The sequence below is a fragment of the Delphinapterus leucas genome, chromosome 10 (assembly GCF_059928025.1).
Source record: "Delphinapterus leucas isolate spDelLeu-1000000601 "Yukka" chromosome 10, BTC_Dleu_Yukka2, whole genome shotgun sequence".
NCBI classification, from domain to species: Eukaryota; Metazoa; Chordata; class Mammalia; order Artiodactyla; family Monodontidae; genus Delphinapterus; species Delphinapterus leucas.
In genome coordinates this window covers 2,419,910-2,428,421 of record NC_143138.1, presented here as the reverse complement: position 1 = coordinate 2,428,421, position 8,512 = coordinate 2,419,910, and the positions used below count along the sequence as shown (strand labels likewise).

At 47.7% G+C, this 8,512-nt stretch overlaps 1 long non-coding RNA gene across 1 annotated transcript; it reads right to left on the bottom strand.

Annotated features, from left to right (window-relative positions):
• Window positions 1-2,545: 2,545 nt before the first annotated feature.
• LOC149748113 (uncharacterized) lies at window positions 2,546-8,207 on the bottom strand. Its single transcript, XR_016394503.1, has 2 exons — window positions 6,127-8,207; window positions 2,546-3,963 (listed from the first exon to the last, which is right to left on the bottom strand). It is a non-coding gene; the product is annotated as an uncharacterized LOC149748113 (long non-coding RNA).
• Window positions 8,208-8,512: the final 305 nt, after the last annotated feature.

Genomic DNA, 8,512 nt, shown 5'->3' with positions numbered 1-8,512 from the left:
GCAAGTTCACGGCACACGGCCAGGTTCAAGAGGCTGGTGCGGGGAGCCCAGAGAACCCAGCCAACTCCTCCAGGTACCCCGATCCCAGTCAAAGCAGTGGACACACAGGGTAAGTATTCAGTAAAATGTAAGGGCATTCATGAGCGATCCCAGATGAGAAGGAGGTGAAACCACTTTTGCTGTAAATCATAACCGCCAAGCACGGTCTCAGCAGGGGCTTGTGTTCTTATACAATATTCTTTTTATTTGGTGTCAGCATCACAGACAACATTGAAACAGGTAGGACAGGACCTGACCTTGTAGATCTTGTAGAACTTGTGTCTTCTGGAAAGATTGCCCAAGTGGGAGGTAGGAGACTGACATTAGCTAGATGCACCATCTTAAAATGAGTCACATATTCTTTCCAGGGCTTCGTGTCCTCGTCTTTTAAAAGGGGGTAATGAAACAAACAGTGTCTATCTCAGAAGATTTTATAGGTTAAAGGAAGATACAAATATAATGAAAACTAGTCTGAAAAAGTTTAAGGACCACATAAATGTAAGATATAGGTAGTCAAAATCTTTACATCCGATAATAAAGAACACTTCTTTACATAGAGCAATTTGCTGAGTTGAACTAATATCTATATGCCAATTGGAAACATGAAATTAGTAGACATCAGTGGTTTTATTCTGGCAGGTACCTTTCAAACTCTCTCATCCAATTAAGGAATAATGAAATAGCTTAACACATACTCACTAACTTGAAATTTCCCTACTATTGTTTTGGGAGTTTATTTCTAAGCAAAGTTCTGATTTCTTTTCAGTAAGGGTATTTCTTTCACTTGCCACATCAAGAGAGTGAAAAATGCCTGCAGAGCAAGTGCACCTTGTGAAAAAGGGTTTGAGCAATGGGGACACTGAACCACGTGGTTTCAACCTGCGATGCCCATGACTCATCACGCAAGCCCGCCTCATGGCGTCAGAGCCCCTCTGGCTTAGGACTTACGGGCAAAGCAAGGGACTTGGGCTCTAGTCCTGGTTCTAGCACCACCCACTTGTGTGATCCTACGAAAACGACTTCCATTCTCTGATGCCTCACTGATAGCAGGAGGTGTAAACAGGAGACCAGTCCTCATGTCTGTGAGCCTGTGATGTGACTGGGAAGAATCATGTTAGAGTTTCTCCCCTTTAGCACATGTGCTTTGAGTCTAAAGACATTATGCGGCTGCAGGATGTACCACCATCAGTGGATGGAAACTGCAGACTCAGATTTCTGTTGAACACAAATCATTGTGCTTGGAAAATTAAGTCTGTTTGAGCATAGACTGGGGTAGGAGATGTCTGCTCCCGATGGCTTTGCAAGCGGCCTCTTTGAGGGGGTGCCCTAACCCCTAGGCTCCAAACACACATCAGTGGTTGACAAAGCAAAATCAGAAAAGTTGCCTTGAGACAGCATTTCTCAAAATCAAGAAAACATTTCCCTGGATCAGAAGCAGAACCCAAACAGAGCCAGTCATACCAGGCGCTGATCCTCAGGCAGGTGACACAGACAGAAATGCTTCATCCAGCGAGCGGGACCAAGCCGGCCCGTGTGCTATGGGAAAGGGCAGCCTAGTCAGTGTTTCCCATGCTCACGGCCGACAAGCCACTGCACCCGGTCCACGGCTATGGAGCTGCTGCTTGATGCCCGAACCTGGTCCAGGCCACTCGTTGGTTCCGTGACCGCATCCGCCTCCAGCGTCATGTGCACTGGGAGCTGGGGGAAGGGATGCGGGGCGAAGGGGGAGGATGCCTCACAGAACTGCTCACCCTGGTGAGAGGAGTGAGCACAGAGAGGAAACAGGCAGACCAAAGCTCCCCGCCACCCTCCCCAAGGATAAAGGCAACGATAATTGCCTCCACCCTTGCCCGACTCAGCCTGTTTTAAACAGTCAGAGGGATGCTGGTAAAATGTGTGCATTTCTCTGTTAGAATTTTCCCTGGCTCCCATTTCTTTCGGCAGAAAACCACAGCTTCTCTCGTGGACCGCACGTGCCTCCGTGGCCTGCGCCTGCTCATCGCCGCTCCCGCCCCATCTCCTGCGTCCTTCTCTCCTCCCCCATTCCGAGTGAGGCCAGACTCTCCTGCACCCCGCCCCTCTACGTGCTGCGCTCACCTTCATACTCTGCATTAAAGGTGTGCTTCCAGGATGGGCACGTTAGCATCCCTGGGAGCTCTGAGGCCCCGCCCAGACCTACTGAACCTGAGTCTGCATTGAGCAAGGCCCCCGGGGACCTGCAGGCACACTGAGGTTTGAGAAGCACGATTCCAGCAGGCAACATAATTTACTTCTTTGCGATATTTGTTGTTTACGGAGCTAACGCCCTGTACTGGAATGTTGGTTCCACAGGTTAGAGATTTGGGTCTGTTTTATTCATGAAAACTCTCAGAGGCAAAAACAGGGCCTGGCACAAACGTGAGGTGAGTGAGGGTTTTCCTATAAATATTTGGAAATGCATTTCTTTCCACATTACCTGTAGGAGCCAGAGATCAGATTAGTAGTTTTAGATTCAAGTCTGGTGGAGAACAGTGTAAAGTTAAGAATTTATTTTTTTACTTCTGGGCATTCAAAACCATCAGCTCACTGAAGAACATGTTCGAAGAATAAAGCACGAGGAGGGGTCAGGAGGGAACGAATGTGAAACTGTCTAAGACCGTAGAAATGTACGGAAAAAAAAGAAGCCGAGAAACACAGACAGCCTGTAGCATCTGTCCTTGACATGTCACCCGTGTCTGCAGCTGCTGTCCCCTTGGTGGGGCAGCAGGAGGAACCCCTCGCCCTCACCTGTCTGCGCAGTGAGCCCAGCGGAGCCAGAGTCTCTGGGGTCCCCTTGTTCCGTATCCTGGGAATCCACCCTGCCGTCATCCTGTGAGACCCTCACGCTCATTTCTAGGAAAACAAGCGCCAGGTGGACACCACTTCTTTCCCTTTCCTGGTCTGTGGTCCTGATTCCTTCCTCGATCAACCCTACATTTCAACTGCATGTACCAAAAACTCATCTGTGTTAAACCCTGGAAGTTTCCCCGAGGTGTTGTGCATGTGTGTGCATGTGTGCGTGTGTGCGTGTGCGTGTGTGCTGACCCCACAGCAGGCACTGAGTCCTGGCCTCTCAGTGCCATGGTCGGGCACATCCCGTGTGCACACGCACACGGACACACACACAACGGCCTGTGGTGTCCCTTTCCTGTGAACATACTCCAGCCTCAAGCTGGGCCAGGGGTGGTGGCCTGACACCCATGTGTCTCCTCTTGGCCCCAGCCACAGCCTTACTGTCCCTCCTTAGACTTTGGGTCCTCACTAGAAACTGTGTCAATGGGTGTGTTTAGCAGACAGAAGCCCCAGAGGTCCAGCCCTCCACTTGGGGATGAGACCCAAACCAAGGAAGGCAGACGTACAGGGACCTACTAGGCGCTCACGCTGTAGGCTAGGCTGCCCAGAGTGCTCTGCTGCGTGACCCTAGTTTTGCGGGCTGTTCAGTGATGTTATTTGGAGAAAAGTTTTCAGAGCTAACGAACTTGGGAAGCACTGAGTTAAATCAAGTTGTATGTGTTTCTTTTACTCAGTGCCTCTCAGAGTCTTATGCAAATGTGCCTAGGAATTTCCAAAGAAGACGATATAATGTCAGGTAGCTCCCGTACTTATATGGCCATGCACCCCCTTTTTATAAAGAATTATATTTTGTGCAGATCCAAACTACAATGAGAGATGCCTGTCACACTAGTCAGAATGGCCATCATTGAAAAGCCTACATATAGGGCTTCCCTGGTGGCGCAGTGGTTGAGAGTCCGCCTGCCGATGCAGGGGACGTGGGTTCGTGCCCCGGTCCGGGAATATCCCACATGCCGCAGAGAGGCTGGGTCCGTGAGCCATGGCCGCTGAGCCTGCGCGTCCGGAGCCTGTGCTCTGCAACGGGAGAGGTCACAGCAGTGAGAGGCCCGTGTACTGCAAAAAAAAAAAAAAAAAAAAAGCCTACATATAATAAATGCTGGAGAGGGTGTGGCAAAAAGGAAACCCTCCTGCTCTGTTGGTGGGAATGTAAATTGGTGCAGCCACTATGGAGAACAGTATGGAGGTTCCTTAAAAAATTAAAAATAGAGAGCTACCATATGATCCTGCGATCCACTCACGGGCATATATCCAGAGAAAACTCTAATTCAAAAACATACATGCACCTCTATGTTCATAGAGACTATCTCTCTGGGACTATCTCTATTGGCAATAGTTAAGACATGGAAGCAACCTAGGTGTCCACTAACAGATGAATGGGTAAAGAAGATGTGGTACATATACACAATGCAGTATTACTCAGCCATAAAAAAGAATGAAATATTGCCATTTGCAGCAACATGGATGGACCTAGAGATTATCATACTGAGTGAAGTAAGTCAGACAGAGGCAAATGCCATATGATATCACTTATACGTGGAATCTAAAATATGACACAAATGAACTTATTTACAAAACAGAAGCAGACTCACAGACATAGAAAAGAAACCTGTGTTTACCAAAGGAGAAAGAGGGAAGGGGTAAATCAGGAATTTAGGATGAGCAGATACAAGCTACTAAATGTAAAGTGGATAAACAACAAGGACCTACTGTATAGCAAAGGGATCTATATTCAGTATCCTGTAATAAACCGTAATGGAAAAGAATGTGAAAAAGAATATGTTTATATGTATGATTGATTCACTTTGTTGTACACCAAAAACTAACACAACATTATAAATCAGCTATACTTCAATTAAAAAAAAAAGAAAGAATTGTATTTTGGAAAATACCTCACAAGTGCAGGACTCAGAACCACTGGCCACGTGGCCCGGCCCATCATTTCACAGAAGTGGACCTGGGGCCTGAGAGGTGAAGCCACCTGCTCTAGCGTCCCACAGCTGACACTATCTCAGCCGGAGCAAAAGACAAATTATTGTTCAGGTGTTTAGTTGACCGTTAATTCACCTCAACCAGTGATCTTCATAGACAGACAGACTTGAGGGCAAAACCAAGAATGTGAGAAAAGGGGCTTTCAGGTAACGAGCTTTGTAACAGCCAAATATATGCTGTGATTCTAATCCCAGTGAAGAAATGCATTAAAGAAAAAATCTTCGCATATATTGTACTATCAAGTTTGAGGGTTATGCTTCTTATCAAGATAAATAAAATTGAGGAAACAGAAAAAAATAATAAACACAATTATTAATTGTAAATTTTCTCTAAGAGTTATGATTCAGTCTAAAGCATAATTATAATCTTTACCAACCTCCTAAGAGTTGATAAAATTTAGAGTAAATTGTATAATAATTTGGTTTATTATCCTGATATTTCTTAAAGCAAGATATAATATTTTGACCGTCGTACATGTGCTGACAGGACAGTTTTTAATCCCACCACTTTTACACTTAATGGTAAAAAATTAAAATGTTGAATCATCTCCTGGCTACTGCAGAGCACAGGGAACTCTGCTCAGTAGTATGTAACATCCTAAATGGGAAAAGAATTTGCAAAAGAATAGATACAGGTATATGTAGAAGTGAATCCCTTTGCTGTACACCGGAAACTAACACAACATTGTTAATCAACTGTGCTCCAATATAAAATAAAAAGTTAAAAAAAAATTTTAAAATCATCTCCTGGCCAAATTATCAGAAATTCAGAATTAGTGGAAACTGTACTCTATGTACACCTACTGTGGGAAGACGGAGGCCACAGTTTTTTGTGTGGGGTCCCTACTATATGAACAATACGAGTCACTCAAAGCCAGCCTGCTGGCATCATTCGGCTGCCCGATTTCATGCGATGCCATGAAAGAAGTTGGGTACCAGCCGGTGAGAGACTACCAGGTAACCCTCCAGGATGACCCTGCTGTGCGAGACCCAGAGCTCTGGGCATCTGGTCAACCCTAGGCAGAGGACAGAGGGTAGTGGGCTGGAGAGACTGTCCCAAAGGTAGAAATGATGTCTGGCATCCACGCAGTCTCAGACCAGGCTCAGGGTACCCTGCCATCCCCAGCCTCCACAGGCGGGAGCCAGCTTGCCTGGATCAAAGGGTCATACTGACTTTCTACATCAAGGATGTAAAGGAAATGAATATATAAAAATTCAATATACTCACAACTTTCCAGGACTATCTCTCTGGGCAGTAATTAAACTTGGAATTGAAAATCAAAAGAGACAGGACTTCCATTCCTGTCAGACCTTCATTTTGAATCTCTTTGATGTGAACCACTTGCATTTCCTGTCTCATTCATCACTGCGATGCTTCCTAAGAACTCCCTGTGCCGCATTGCCGAAGACATGTTTCTAACGGAAGGTAAGGCACCAACTGGTCTTTTTCCGTCTCCGCAGGAATTTTTTAAAGCATGTCTTTCAAGTTAGGCACAGCAGCGAACCAAGCTCTGAGGATCCATTTTTCCACCCGTGGTGACATTAAGGACCGTGGTAATTGGAACCTGATGGAACAGCATCTGGCGTCTATGCTTGAGGGTAGGCGGGTACCCAGGCCACAGGCCTGTACAGTCACCCTTGTCCTTCACGCGACCACACCGGCGTCTGTGGGCCCTGCAGCAAGTTCTGAATAATGCAGGACGTGGAAAGGACTGCGCCCACCGGCCACACAGCAAAGAGGAAGCAAGATGAAACTCAGTGCCTGGCCCTAAAATTCCTCCCTGGTGCCCCCACAGTGCCAAGCAGCTGTCCCCAAGGCTGATTTCCTGTGGGTGGAGCGCCGTCTGGCAGCCAGCCTGACCCGGCAGGCAGCAGGCTCAGAGCATCTGTGTGTATTTCGGTACCAAATGTACAGGGCGATCCCTCCCATAAAAACAAACATTGGCTGTTGTGTCACCCGTCTTCAGAACAGGATCAGACCCCAGGACCCCAGGCTCTGCCACACTAAGGTTCCAGGTCAGCGGGGTGGCCGGAGCGTCTTCCGTCAGGTGTGTTTGCTGGGTTTTCCTAGTTCCTTGCAGTCCAACCTTTATGTCTGTCTCCCTGGATCCCAGGGGCGTTCCTGTTGGCCGTCCCTGCCCTGTCCTGGTCCCTGGCCTTGCTGACTGTGAGGGTTTGCTGGGAAGGCTGCTCTGGCAGTAAAACCAGCAAGCCCGGCAGCAGCCCCTCCCGTGTCCCTGTCTGCCTTTGTGGAGACCAGCGTCATCCAAGTCACCCCGAGACAGCGTATCCGAATCAGTCCCATGGAGGCCGCAGGTCGCCTTGAAACGTTGTGCTTCTAAATCCCATTCAATGTGAGCAGCTGACTCATGTCAGCAAAGCCTACCAAGAAAATAGAAGAACTTCTAGATGTTTCCCTGAGCAAGAAGCCTCATCCCCAGGCTGCTTCTAGAGAGCTATTCCCTGTGAGTAGGAAGGGAAACCCCTGGAGAGAAAATCTGCTTCCCTCCCCGCATTGCGGACCATAACCTGGTACCTCTCTCAAGCCTGCGCTCACCTCTCTCCCCTAGTGAGGCCTAGCCTGACCTCCCCTCCACTGCCCCTAGCACACGCACACTGGACGCCCCGCCCCAGCCCCTCCCCGCTCTGCTTCGTCCTTGTAGCACTTATCTCCTTAAAAATGTCCCTATTTACCAAGCCCGTCGTTTACCGTTTGCTAAGGTGAGGGAGCAGGAGTCTGCTTTGTCCCCTGATGTATCACCACAAACCACCACCCCATCTGCCCCTAAGAAGATGCTGGTGGATATTGGTGCCATGGCTCTCAGACGGAGAAAAAGTGAAATTAGATTGTGATGGGGTTTTTAACTAGTTAAGATGTTCTACGTCCAGATTTTTTTAAATAAAATACCCAACAGAAGCACGGGATCATATCCTATTTTATCCTAGTTTAATGAACAATTTACTTATTCAGACTCCATATCATGCAGACTCTATTCTGGATACAAGGAAATAGAGAGGAAATGGTGTGTGTGTGTGTGTGTGTGTGTGTGTGTGTGTGTGTGTGTGTGTGTAGGGGATGGAGATGAAACCAGAGGGCAGATCCAGAAGATGGGTCCCTTCGTACCAACCGTGAGCCTGAGGCTGCTCTCCTTAGAGCTCATGCTAATCCTTCAGAGCCGAGGTCTCGTCCCCCGCTACTGATGATATGAAAACCTCCCATGGGGTCTGGAATTGCCCCAGAGCTGGAATCACCACGTACCACGCATTATTTGGTCCATAAAAATGAATCTCTGCGGGCAGGACATTTCACAAAACTTATTGAAGGTGACCGCTGCCTTGGGCAAGTGTCCTGGGGCCACTTCCTCAGGCGTGGCGTGGCCACTGGGGTTAAGGTTTTGTACATCAAAGCCCGTCATCAAGAGAGACACCCTCAGCCTTCTCTAAATGGCAGTTAGTCTCCTAAAAGAGGACACCAACGCCAGCTTCCATTAGTTTAAAACAACCATAACGGAACCAGGAAGTTATTTAGGGCTCAAATGCTTTCACCCCTTTCCTCCTGGTTTAGCTGTTCCACGTGCAGGGTGAGAAGGAACCTATGATACGGTGAGACGAGT